This window comes from Somniosus microcephalus, chromosome 11 (assembly GCF_052327205.1).
Source record: "Somniosus microcephalus isolate GS21.2 chromosome 11, FLI_Smic_1.0, whole genome shotgun sequence".
Classification (NCBI taxonomy): Eukaryota; Metazoa; Chordata; class Chondrichthyes; order Squaliformes; family Somniosidae; genus Somniosus; species Somniosus microcephalus.
In genome coordinates this window covers 122,543,845-122,557,396 of record NC_140997.1, presented here as the reverse complement: position 1 = coordinate 122,557,396, position 13,552 = coordinate 122,543,845, and positions in this window count along the sequence as shown.

The window sequence follows — 13,552 nt, the reverse complement described above, 5'->3', positions numbered from 1 at the left end:
AGTAAACAGGGCGGGAGATTCTGTGAGTAAACAGGGCGGGAGATTCTGTGAGTAAACAGGGCGGGAGATTCTGTGAGTAAACAGGGCGGTAGATTCTGTAAGTAAACAGGGCAGGAGATTCTGTGAGTAAACAGGGCGGGAGATTCTGTGAGTAAACAGGGCGGGAGATTCTGTGAGTAAACAGGGCGGGAGATTCTGTGAGTAAACAGGATGGGCGATTCTGTGAGTAAACATGGCGGAAGATTCTGTAAGTAAATAGAGCGGGAGATTCTGTGAGTAAACAGGTTGGGAGATTCTGTGAGTATACAGGGCGGGAAATTCTGTGAGTAAACAGGGCGGGAGATTCTGTGAGTAAACAGGACGGGGGATTCTGTGAGTAAAGAGGGCTGGAGCTTCTGTGAGTCAACAGGGTGGGAGATTCTGTGAGTAAACAGAGCAGGAGATTCTGTGAGTAAACAGAGCGGGAGATTCTGTGAGTAAACAGAGCGGGAGATTCTGAGAGTAAACAGGGTTGGAGATTCTGTGAGTAAACCGTGCTGGAGCTTCTGTGAGTAAACAGGGTGGGAGATTCTGTGAGTAAACAGGGCGGGAGATTCTGTGAGTAAACAGAGCGGGAGATTCTGTGAGTAAACAGGGCGGGAGATTCTGTGAGTAAACAGAGCGGGAGATTCTGTGAGTAAACAGAGCGGGAGATTCTGTGAGTAAACAGGGCGGGAGATTCTGTGAGTAAACAGGGCGGGAGATTCTGTGAGTAAACAGGGCGGGAGATTCTGTAAGTAAACAGGGCGGGATATTCTGTGAGTAAACAGGGCGGGAGATTCTGTGAGTAAACAGGGCGGGAGATTCTGTGAGTAAACAGGGCGGGAGATTCTGTGAGTAAACAGGGCGGGAGATTCTGTAAGTAAACAGGGCGGGAGATTCTGTGAGTAAACAGGGTGGGAGATTCTGTGAGTAAACAGGGTGGGAGATTCTGTGGGTAAACAGGGCGGGAGATTCTGTGAGTAAACAGAGCGGGAGATTCTGTGAGTAAACAGGGCGGGAGATTCTGTGGGGAAACAGGGCGGGAGATTCTGTGAGTAAACAGAGCTTTAGATTCTGTGAGTAAACAGAGCGAGAGATTCTGTGAGTAAACAGAGCGGGAGATTCTGTGAGTAAATAGAGCGGGAGATTCTGTGAGTAAACAGAGCGGGAGGTTCTGTGAGTAAACAGTGCGGGCAATTCTGTGAGTAAACAGGGGGGGAGATTCTGTGAGTAACCAGATTGGGCGATTCTGTGAGTAAACAGGGTGAGAGATTCTGTGAGTAAACATGGCGGGAGATTCTGTGAGTAAACAGGGCGGGAGATTCTGTGAGTAAACAGGGCCGGAGCTTCTGTGAGTAAACAGGGCGGGAGATTGTGTCAGTAAACAGGACGGGAGATTCTGTGGGTAAACAGGGCGGGAGATTCTGTGGGTAAACAGGGCGGGAGATTCTCTGAGTTAACAGGACGGGAGATTCTGTGAGTAAACAGGGCAGGAGATTCTGTGGGTAAACAGGGCGGGAGATTCTGTGAGTAAACAGGGCGGGAGATTCTGTAAGGAAACAGGGCGGGAGATTCTGTGAGTAAACAGGGCGGGAGATTCTGTAAGGAAACAGGGCGGGAGATTCGATGAGTAAACAGTGCGGGCAATTCTGTGAGTAAACAGGGGGGAGATTCTGTGAGTAAACAGATTGGGCAATTCTGTGAGTAAAGAGGGCGGGAGATTCTGTGAGTAAACATGGCAGGAAATTCTGTGAGTAAACAGGGCGGGAGATTCTGTCAGTAAACAGGGCGGGAGATTCTGTGAGTAAACAGAGCGGGAGATTCTGTGAGTAAACAGGGCGGGAGATTCTGTGAGTAAACAGATTGGGTGATTCTGTGAGTAAACAGGGCGGGAGATTCTGTGAGTAAACAGGGCGGGAGATTCTGTGAGTAAACAGGACGGGAGATTCTGTAAGTAAGCAGGGCGGGAGATTCTGTGAGTAAACACGGTGGAAGATTCTGTGAGTAAACAGGGCGGGAGATTCTGTGAGTAAACAGGGTGGGAGATTCTGTGGGTAAACAGGGCGGGAGATTCTGTGAGTAAACAGGGCGGGAGATTCTGTGGGTAAACAGAGCGGGAGATTCTGTGAGTAAACAGGGTGGGAGATTCTGTGAGTGAACAGGGCGGGAGATTCTGTGGGTAAACAGGGCAGGAAATTCTGTGAGTAAACAGAGCGGGAAATTCTGTGAGTAAACAGGGTGGGAGATTCTGTGAGTAAACAGGGTGGGAGTTTCTGTGAGTAAAGAGAGCGGGAGATTCTGTAAGTAAACAGAGCGGCAGATTCTGTAAGTAAACAGGGCGGGAGATTCTGTGAGTAAACAGGGTGGGAGTTTCTGTGAGTAAAGAGAGCGGGAGATTCTGTAAGTAAACAGAGCGGCAGATTCTGTAAGTAAACAGGGTGGGAGATTCTGTGAGTAAACAGGGCGGGAGATTCTTTGAGTAAACAGGGCGGGAGATTGTGTGAGTAAACAGAGGGGGAGATTCTGTGAGTAAACAGGGCGGGAGATTCTGTGGGGAAACAGTGCGAGAGATTCTGTGAGTAAACAGAGCGGGAGATTCTGTGAGTAAACAGAGCGAGAGATTCGGTGAGTAAACAGAGCGGGAGATTCTGTGACTAAATAGTGCGGGAGATTCTGTGAGTAAACAGAGCGGGAGGTTCTGTGAGTAACCAGATTGGGCGATTCTGTGAGTAAACAGGGGGGGAGATTCTGTGAGTAATCAGATTGGGCGATTCTGTGAGTAAACAGGGCGGGAGATTCTGTGAGTAAACATGGCGGGAGATTCTGTGAGTAAACAGGGCGGGAGATTCTGTGAATAAACAGATTGGGCGATTCTGTGAGTAAACAGGGTGGGAGATTCTGTGAGTAAACAGGGCGGGAGATTCTGTGAGTAAACAGGACGGGAGATTCTGTAAGTAAACAGGGCGGGAGATTCTGTGAGTAAACACGGCGGGAGATTCTGTAAGTAAATAGAGCGGCAGATTCTGTGAGTAAACAGGGTGGGAGATTCTGTGAGTAAACAGAGCGGGAGATTCTGTGAGAAAAGAGGGTGGGCGTTTCTGTGAGTAAAGAGAGCGGGAGATTCTGTAAGTAAACAGAGCGGCAGATTCTGTAAGTAAACAGGGCGGGAGATTCTGTGAGTAAACAGGGTGGGAGATTCTGTGAGTAAACAGGGCGTGAGATTCTGTGGGTAAACAGGGCGGGAGATTCTGTGAGTAAACAGAGGGGGAGATTCTGTGAGTAAACAGGGCGGGAGATTCTGTGGGGAAACAGAGCGAGAGATTCTGTGAGTAAACAGAGCGGGAGATTCTGTGAGTAAACAGAGCGAGAGATTCTGTGAGTAAACAGAGCGGGAGATTCTGTGAGTAAATAGAGCGGGAGATTCTGTGAGTAAACAGAGCGAGAGATTCTGTGAGTAAACAGGACGGGAGATTCTGTAAGTAAACAGGGAGGGAGATTCTGTGAGTAAACACGGCGGGAGATTCTGTAAGTAAATAGAGCGGGAGATTCTGTGAGTAAACAGGGCGGGAGATTCTGTGAGTAAACAGAGCGGAAGATTCTGTGAGTAAACAGGGCGGCAGATTCTGTGAGCAAACAGGGCGGGAGATTCTGTGAGTTAACAGGGCGGGAGATTCTGTGTGTAAACAGGGCGGGAGATTCTCTGAGTAAACAGGGCAGGAGATTCTGTGGGTAAACAGGGCGGGAGATTCGGTAAGGAAACAGGGCGAGAGATTCTGTGAGTAAACAGGGCGGGAGATACTCTGAGTAAACAGGGCAGGAGATTCTGTGGGTAAACAGGGCGGGAGATTCTGTAAGGAAACAGGGCAGGAGATTCTGTGAGTAAACAGGGCGGGAGATTCTGTAAGGAAACAGGGCGGGAGATTCTGTGAGTAAACAGTGCGGGCAATTCTGTGAGTAAACGGGGGAGATTCTGTGAGTAAACAGATTGGGCGATTCTGTGAGTAAACAGGGCGGGAGATTCTGTGAGTGAACATGGCAGGAAATTCTGTGAGTAAACAGGACGGGAGATTCTGTGAGTAAACAGAGCGGGAGATTCTGTGAGTAAACAGGGCGGGAGATTCTGTGAGTGAACATGGCAGGAAATTCTGTGAGTAAACAGGGCGGGAGATTCTGTGAGTAAACAGAGCGGGAGATTCTGTGAGTAAACAGGGCGGGAGATTCTGTGAGTAAACAGGGCGGGAGATTCCGTGAGTAAACAGGACGGGAGATTCTATGAGTGAACAGGACGGGAGATTCTGTAAGTAAGCAGGGCGGGAGATTCTGTGAGTAAACACGGCGGAAGATTCTGTGAGTAAACAGGGCGGGAGATTCTGTAAGTAAGCAGGGCGGGAGATTCTGTGAGTAAACACGGCGGAAGATTCTGTGAGTAAACAGGGCGGGAGATTCTGTGAGTAAACAGGGCGGGAGATTCTGTGAGTGAACAGGGCGGGAGATTCAGTGGGTAAACAGGGCAGGAGATTCTGTGAGTAAACAGAGCGGGAAATTCTGTGAGTAAACAGGGTGGGAGATTCTGTGAGGAAACAGGGTGGGAGTTTCTGTGAGTAAAGAGAGCGGGAGATTCTGTAAGTAAACAGAACGGCAGATTCTGTAAGTAAACAGGGCGGGAGATTCTGTGAGTAAACAGGGTGGGAGATTCGGTGAGTAAACAGGGCGGGAGATTCTGTGGGTAAACAGGGCGGGAGATTCTGTGAGTAAACAGAGGGGGAGATTCTGTGAGTAAACAGGGCGGGAGATTCTGTGGGGAAACAGAGCGAGAGATTCTGTGAGTAAACAGAGCGGGAGATTCTGTGAGTAAACAGAGCGAGAGATTCTGTGAGTAAACAGAGCGGGAGATTCTGTGAGTAAAAAGAGCGGGAGATTCTGTGAGTAAACAGAGCGGGAGGTTCTGTGAGTAACCAGATTGGGCGATTCTGTGAGTAAACAGGGGGGAAGATTCTGTGAGTAAACAGGGCGGGAGATTCTGTGAGTAAACAGGGCGGGAGATTGTGTGAGTAAACAGGGCGGGAGATTCTGTGAGTAAACAGGGCAGGAGATTAAGTCAGTAAACAGGGCGGGAGATTCTGTGAGTAAACAGGGCGGGAGATTCTATGAGTAAACAGGGCGGGAGATTCTGTGAGTAAACAGGGTGGGAGATTATGTGAGTAAACAGAGCGGGAGATTCTGTGAGTAAACAGGACTGGAGTTTCTGTAAGTAAGCAGGGCGGGAGATTCTGTGAGTAAACAGGGCGGGAGATTCTGTGAGTAAACAGGGCGAGAGATTATGTGAGTAAACAGAGCGGGAGATTCTGTGAGTACACAGGGCTGGAGTTTCTGTAAGTAAGCAGGGCGGGAGATTATGTGAGTAAACTGGGTGGGAGATTCTGTGAGTAAACAGGGTGGGAGATTTTGTGGGTAAACAGGGCGGGAGATTCTGTAATGAAAACAGAGCGGGAGATTCTGTGAGTAAACAGGGCGGGAGATTCTGTGAGTAAACAGGGCGTGAGATTCTGTGGGTAAACAGGGCGGGAGATTCTGTGAGTAAACGCAGCGAGAGATTCTGTGAGTAAACAGAGCGGGAGATTCTGTGAGTAAACAGAGCGGGAGGTTCTGTGAGTAAACAGATTGGGTGATTCTGTGAGTAAACAGGGCGGGAGAATCTGTGAGTAAACAGGGCGGGAGATTCTGTGTGTAAACAGGACGGGAGATTGTGTGAGTAAACAGGACAGGAGAATCTGTGAGTAAACAGGGCGGGAGATTCTGTGAGTAAACTGGGTGGAAGATTCTGTGAGTAAACACGGCGGGAGATTCTGTAAGTAAACAGGGCGGGAGATTCTGTGATTAAACAGGGCGGGAGATTCTGTGAGTAAACAGAGCGGGAGATTCTGTGAGTAAACAGTGCGGGCAATTCTGTGAGTAAACAGGGCGGGAGATTCTGTGAGCAAACAGATTGGGCGATTTTGTGAGGAAACAGGGCGGGAGATTCTGTGATTAAACAGGGCGGGATATTCTGTGAGTAAACAGGACGGGAGATTCTGTAATAAACAGGGCAGGAGATTCTGTGAGTAGACAGGGTGGGAGTTTCTGTGAGAAAAGAGAGCGGGAGATTCTGTAAGGAAACAGAGCGGCAGATTCTGTAACTAAACAGGGCGGGAGATTCTGTGAGTAAACAGGGTGGGAGTTTCTGTGAGTAAACAGGGCGGGAGATTCTGTAAGTAAACAGAGCGGGAGATTCTGTGAGTAAACAGGGTGGGAGATTCTCTGAGTAAACAGGGCGGGAGATTCTGTGAGTAAACAGAGGGGGAGATTCTGTGAGTAAACAGGGCGGGAGATTCTGTGAGGAAACAGGGTGGGAGATTCTGTGAGTAAACAGGGTGGGAGATTCTGTGAGGAAACAGGGCGGGAGATTCTGTGAGTAAACAGGGGGGAGGTTCTGTGAGTTAACAGGGCGGGAGATTCTGTGAGTAAACAGAGCGGGTGATTCTGTGAGTAAACAGAGCTGGAGATTCTGTGAGTAAATAGAGCGGGAGATTCTGTGAGTAAACAGAGCGGGAGGTTCTGTGAGTAAACAGTGCGGGCAATTCTGTGAGTAAACAGGGGGGGAGATTCTGTGAGTTAACATGGCGGGAGATTCTGTGAGTAAACAGGGCGGGAGATTCTGTGAGTAAACAGAGCGGCAGATTCTGTGAGTAAACAGGGCGGGAGATTCTGTGAGTAAACAGGGCGGGAGATTCTGTGAGTTAACAGGGCGGGAGATTCTGTAAGGAAACATAGCGGGAGATTCTGTGAGTAAACAGGGCGGGAGATTCTGTGAGTTAACAGGGCGGGAGATTCTGTGGGTAAACAGGGCGGGAGATTCTGTGAGTAAACAGGGCGGGAGATTCTGTAAGGAAACAGGGTGGGAGATTCTGTGAGTAAACAGAGCGGGAGATTCTGTGAGTAAACAGGGCGGGAGCTTCTGTGAGTAAACAGGGCTGGAGCTTCTGTGAGTAAACAGGGCGGGAGATTCTGTGAGTAAACAGGGCGGGAGATTCTGTGAGTAAACAGGGCGGGAGATTCTGTGAGTAAGCAGGACGGGAGTTTCTGTGAGTAAACAGGGTTGGAGATTATGTGAGTAAACAGGGTGGGAGATTCTGTGAGTAAACAGGGCGGGAGATTCTGTGAGTAAACAGAGCGGGAGATTATGTGAGTAAACAGGGCGGGAGATTCTGTGAGTAAACAGGGCGTGAGATTCTGTGGGTAAACAGGGCGGGAGATTCTGTGAGTAAACAGAGCGGGAGATTCTGTGAGTAAACGGAGCGAGAGATTCTGTGAGTAAACAGAGCGGGAGATTCTGTGAGTAAACAGAGCGGGAGACCCTGTGAGTAAACAGAGCGGGAGGTTCTGTGAGTAAACAGTGCGGGCAATTCTGTGAGTAAACAGGGGGGGAGTTTCTGTGAGTAAACAGATTGGGCGATTCTGTGAGTAAACAGGGCGGGGGATTTTGTGAGTAAACAGGGCGGGAGATACTGTGAGTAAACAGGACGGGAGATTGTGTAAGTAAACAGGGCAGGAGACTCTATGAGTAAACAGAGCGGGAGATTCTGTGAGTAAACAGGACGGGAGAATCTGTGAGTAAAAAGGGCGGGAGATACTGTGAGTAAACAGGGCGGGAGATTCTGTAAGTAAACAGGGCGGGAGATTCAGTGAGAAAACTGAGCGCGAGATTCTGTGAGTGAACAGGGCGGGAGATTCTGTGACTAAATAGTGCGGGAGATTCTGTGAGTAAACAGAGCGGGAGGTTCTGTGAGTAACCAGATTGGGCGATTCTGTGAGTAAACAGGGGGGGAGATTCTGTGAGTAATCAGATTGGGCGATTCTGTGAGTAAACAGGGCGGGAGATTCTGTGAGTAAACATGGCGGGAGATTCTGTGAGTAAACAGGGCGGGAGATTCTGTGAATAAACAGATTGGGCGATTCTGTGAGTAAACAGGGTGGGAGATTCTGTGAGTAAACAGGGCGGGAGATTCTGTGAGTAAACAGGACGGGAGATTCTGTAAGTAAACAGGGCGGGAGATTCTGTGAGTAAACACGGCGGGAGATTCTGTAAGTAAATAGAGCGGCAGATTCTGTGAGTAAACAGGGTGGGAGATTCTGTGAGTAAACAGAGCGGGAGATTCTGTGAGAAAAGAGGGTGGGCGTTTCTGTGAGTAAAGAGAGCGGGAGATTCTGTAAGTAAACAGAGCGGCAGATTCTGTAAGTAAACAGGGCGGGAGATTCTGTGAGTAAACAGGGTGGGAGATTCTGTGAGTAAACAGGGCGTGAGATTCTGTGGGTAAACAGGGCGGGAGATTCTGTGAGTAAACAGAGGGGGAGATTCTGTGAGTAAACAGGGCGGGAGATTCTGTGGGGAAACAGAGCGAGAGATTCTGTGAGTAAACAGAGCGGGAGATTCTGTGAGTAAACAGAGCGAGAGATTCTGTGAGTAAACAGAGCGGGAGATTCTGTGAGTAAATAGAGCGGGAGATTCTGTGAGTAAACAGAGCGAGAGATTCTGTGAGTAAACAGGACGGGAGATTCTGTAAGTAAACAGGGAGGGAGATTCTGTGAGTAAACACGGCGGGAGATTCTGTAAGTAAATAGAGCGGGAGATTCTGTGAGTAAACAGGGCGGGAGATTCTGTGAGTAAACAGAGCGGAAGATTCTGTGAGTAAACAGGGCGGCAGATTCTGTGAGCAAACAGGGCGGGAGATTCTGTGAGTTAACAGGGCGGGAGATTCTGTGTGTAAACAGGGCGGGAGATTCTCTGAGTAAACAGGGCAGGAGATTCTGTGGGTAAACAGGGCGGGAGATTCGGTAAGGAAACAGGGCGAGAGATTCTGTGAGTAAACAGGGCGGGAGATACTCTGAGTAAACAGGGCAGGAGATTCTGTGGGTAAACAGGGCGGGAGATTCTGTAAGGAAACAGGGCAGGAGATTCTGTGAGTAAACAGGGCGGGAGATTCTGTAAGGAAACAGGGCGGGAGATTCTGTGAGTAAACAGTGCGGGCAATTCTGTGAGTAAACGGGGGAGATTCTGTGAGTAAACAGATTGGGCGATTCTGTGAGTAAACAGGGCGGGAGATTCTGTGAGTGAACATGGCAGGAAATTCTGTGAGTAAACAGGACGGGAGATTCTGTGAGTAAACAGAGCGGGAGATTCTGTGAGTAAACAGGGCGGGAGATTCTGTGAGTGAACATGGCAGGAAATTCTGTGAGTAAACAGGGCGGGAGATTCTGTGAGTAAACAGAGCGGGAGATTCTGTGAGTAAACAGGGCGGGAGATTCTGTGAGTAAACAGGGCGGGAGATTCCGTGAGTAAACAGGACGGGAGATTCTATGAGTGAACAGGACGGGAGATTCTGTAAGTAAGCAGGGCGGGAGATTCTGTGAGTAAACACGGCGGAAGATTCTGTGAGTAAACAGGGCGGGAGATTCTGTAAGTAAGCAGGGCGGGAGATTCTGTGAGTAAACACGGCGGAAGATTCTGTGAGTAAACAGGGCGGGAGATTCTGTGAGTAAACAGGGCGGGAGATTCTGTGAGTGAACAGGGCGGGAGATTCAGTGGGTAAACAGGGCAGGAGATTCTGTGAGTAAACAGAGCGGGAAATTCTGTGAGTAAACAGGGTGGGAGATTCTGTGAGGAAACAGGGTGGGAGTTTCTGTGAGTAAAGAGAGCGGGAGATTCTGTAAGTAAACAGAACGGCAGATTCTGTAAGTAAACAGGGCGGGAGATTCTGTGAGTAAACAGGGTGGGAGATTCGGTGAGTAAACAGGGCGGGAGATTCTGTGGGTAAACAGGGCGGGAGATTCTGTGAGTAAACAGAGGGGGAGATTCTGTGAGTAAACAGGGCGGGAGATTCTGTGGGGAAACAGAGCGAGAGATTCTGTGAGTAAACAGAGCGGGAGATTCTGTGAGTAAACAGAGCGAGAGATTCTGTGAGTAAACAGAGCGGGAGATTCTGTGAGTAAAAAGAGCGGGAGATTCTGTGAGTAACCAGATTGGGCGATTCTGTGAGTAAACAGGGGGGAAGATTCTGTGAGTAAACAGGGCGGGAGATTCTGTGAGTAAACAGGGCGGGAGATTGTGTGAGTAAACAGGGCGGGAGATTCTGTGAGTAAACAGGGCAGGAGATTAAGTCAGTAAACAGGGCGGGAGATTCTGTGAGTAAACAGGGCGGGAGATTCTGTGAGTAAACAGGGCGGGAGATTCTGTGAGTAAACAGGGTGGGAGATTATGTGAGTAAACAGAGCGGGAGATTCTGTGAGTAAACAGGACTGGAGTTTCTGTAAGTAAGCAGGGCGGGAGATTCTGTGAGTAAACAGGGCGGGAGATTCTGTGAGTAAACAGGGCGAGAGATTATGTGAGTAAACAGAGCGGGAGATTCTGTGAGTACACAGGGCTGGAGTTTCTGTAAGTAAGCAGGGCGGGAGATTATGTGAGTAAACTGGGTGGGAGATTCTGTGAGTAAACAGGGTGGGAGATTTTGTGGGTAAACAGGGCGGGAGATTCTGTAATGAAAACAGAGCGGGAGATTCTGTGAGTAAACAGGGCGGGAGATTCTGTGAGTAAACAGGGCGTGAGATTCTGTGGGTAAACAGGGCGGGAGATTCTGTGAGTAAACGCAGCGAGAGATTCTGTGAGTAAACAGAGCGGGAGATTCTGTGAGTAAACAGGGCGGGAGATTCTGTGAGTAAACAGGGCGGGAGATTCTGTGAGTTAACAGGGCGGGAGATTCTGTAAGGAAACATAGCGGGAGATTCTGTGAGTAAACAGGGCGGGAGATTCTGTGAGTTAACAGGGCGGGAGATTCTGTGGGTAAACAGGGCGGGAGATTCTGTGAGTAAACAGGGCGGGAGATTCTGTAAGGAAACAGGGTGGGAGATTCTGTGAGTAAACAGAGCGGGAGATTCTGTGAGTAAACAGGGCGGGAGCTTCTGTGAGTAAACAGGGCTGGAGCTTCTGTGAGTAAACAGGGCGGGAGATTCTGTGAGTAAACAGGGCGGGAGATTCTGTGAGTAAACAGGGCGGGAGATTCTGTGAGTAAGCAGGACGGGAGTTTCTGTGAGTAAACAGGGTTGGAGATTATGTGAGTAAACAGGGTGGGAGATTCTGTGAGTAAACAGGGCGGGAGATTCTGTGAGTAAACAGAGCGGGAGATTATGTGAGTAAACAGGGCGGGAGATTCTGTGAGTAAACAGGGCGTGAGATTCTGTGGGTAAACAGGGCGGGAGATTCTGTGAGTAAACAGAGCGGGAGATTCTGTGAGTAAACGGAGCGAGAGATTCTGTGAGTAAACAGAGCGGGAGATTCTGTGAGTAAACAGAGCGGGAGACCCTGTGAGTAAACAGAGCGGGAGGTTCTGTGAGTAAACAGTGCGGGCAATTCTGTGAGTAAACAGGGGGGGAGTTTCTGTGAGTAAACAGATTGGGCGATTCTGTGAGTAAACAGGGCGGGGGATTTTGTGAGTAAACAGGGCGGGAGATACTGTGAGTAAACAGGACGGGAGATTGTGTAAGTAAACAGGGCAGGAGACTCTATGAGTAAACAGAGCGGGAGATTCTGTGAGTAAACAGGACGGGAGAATCTGTGACTAAAAAGGGCGGGAGATTCTGTGAGTGAACAGGGCGGGAGATTCTGTGACTAAATAGTGCGGGAGATTCTGTGAGTAAACAGAGCGGGAGGTTCTGTGAGTAACCAGATTGGGCGATTCTGTGAGTAAACAGGGGGGGAGATTCTGTGAGTAATCAGATTGGGCGATTCTGTGAGTAAACAGGGCGGGAGATTCTGTGAGTAAACATGGCGGGAGATTCTGTGAGTAAACAGGGCGGGAGATTCTGTGAATAAACAGATTGGGCGATTCTGTGAGTAAACAGGGTGGGAGATTCTGTGAGTAAACAGGGCGGGAGATTCTGTGAGTAAACAGGACGGGAGATTCTGTAAGTAAACAGGGCGGGAGATTCTGTGAGTAAACACGGCGGGAGATTCTGTAAGTAAATAGAGCGGCAGATTCTGTGAGTAAACAGGGTGGGAGATTCTGTGAGTAAACAGAGCGGGAGATTCTGTGAGAAAAGAGGGTGGGCGTTTCTGTGAGTAAAGAGAGCGGGAGATTCTGTAAGTAAACAGAGCGGCAGATTCTGTAAGTAAACAGGGCGGGAGATTCTGTGAGTAAACAGGGTGGGAGATTCTGTGAGTAAACAGGGCGTGAGATTCTGTGGGTAAACAGGGCGGGAGATTCTGTGAGTAAACAGAGGGGGAGATTCTGTGAGTAAACAGGGCGGGAGATTCTGTGGGGAAACAGAGCGAGAGATTCTGTGAGTAAACAGAGCGGGAGATTCTGTGAGTAAACAGAGCGAGAGATTCTGTGAGTAAACAGAGCGGGAGATTCTGTGAGTAAATAGAGCGGGAGATTCTGTGAGTAAACAGAGCGAGAGATTCTGTGAGTAAACAGGACGGGAGATTCTGTAAGTAAACAGGGAGGGAGATTCTGTGAGTAAACACGGCGGGAGATTCTGTAAGTAAATAGAGCGGGAGATTCTGTGAGTAAACAGGGCGGGAGATTCTGTGAGTAAACAGAGCGGAAGATTCTGTGAGTAAACAGGGCGGCAGATTCTGTGAGCAAACAGGGCGGGAGATTCTGTGAGTTAACAGGGCGGGAGATTCTGTGTGTAAACAGGGCGGGAGATTCTCTGAGTAAACAGGGCAGGAGATTCTGTGGGTAAACAGGGCGGGAGATTCGGTAAGGAAACAGGGCGAGAGATTCTGTGAGTAAACAGGGCGGGAGATACTCTGAGTAAACAGGGCAGGAGATTCTGTGGGTAAACAGGGCGGGAGATTCTGTAAGGAAACAGGGCAGGAGATTCTGTGAGTAAACAGGGCGGGAGATTCTGTAAGGAAACAGGGCGGGAGATTCTGTGAGTAAACAGTGCGGGCAATTCTGTGAGTAAACGGGGGAGATTCTGTGAGTAAACAGATTGGGCGATTCTGTGAGTAAACAGGGCGGGAGATTCTGTGAGTGAACATGGCAGGAAATTCTGTGAGTAAACAGGACGGGAGATTCTGTGAGTAAACAGAGCGGGAGATTCTGTGAGTAAACAGGGCGGGAGATTCTGTGAGTGAACATGGCAGGAAATTCTGTGAGTAAACAGGGCGGGAGATTCTGTGAGTAAACAGAGCGGGAGATTCTGTGAGTAAACAGGGCGGGAGATTCTGTGAGTAAACAGGGCGGGAGATTCCGTGAGTAAACAGGACGGGAGATTCTATGAGTGAACAGGACGGGAGATTCTGTAAGTAAGCAGGGCGGGAGATTCTGTGAGTAAACACGGCGGGAGATTCTGTGAGTAAACAGGGCGGGAGATTCTGTAAGTAAGCAGGGCGAGAGATTCTGTGAGTAAACACGGCGGAAGATTCTGTGAGTAAACAGGGCGGGAGATTCTGTGAGTAAACAGGGCGGGAGATTCTGTGAGTGAACAGGGC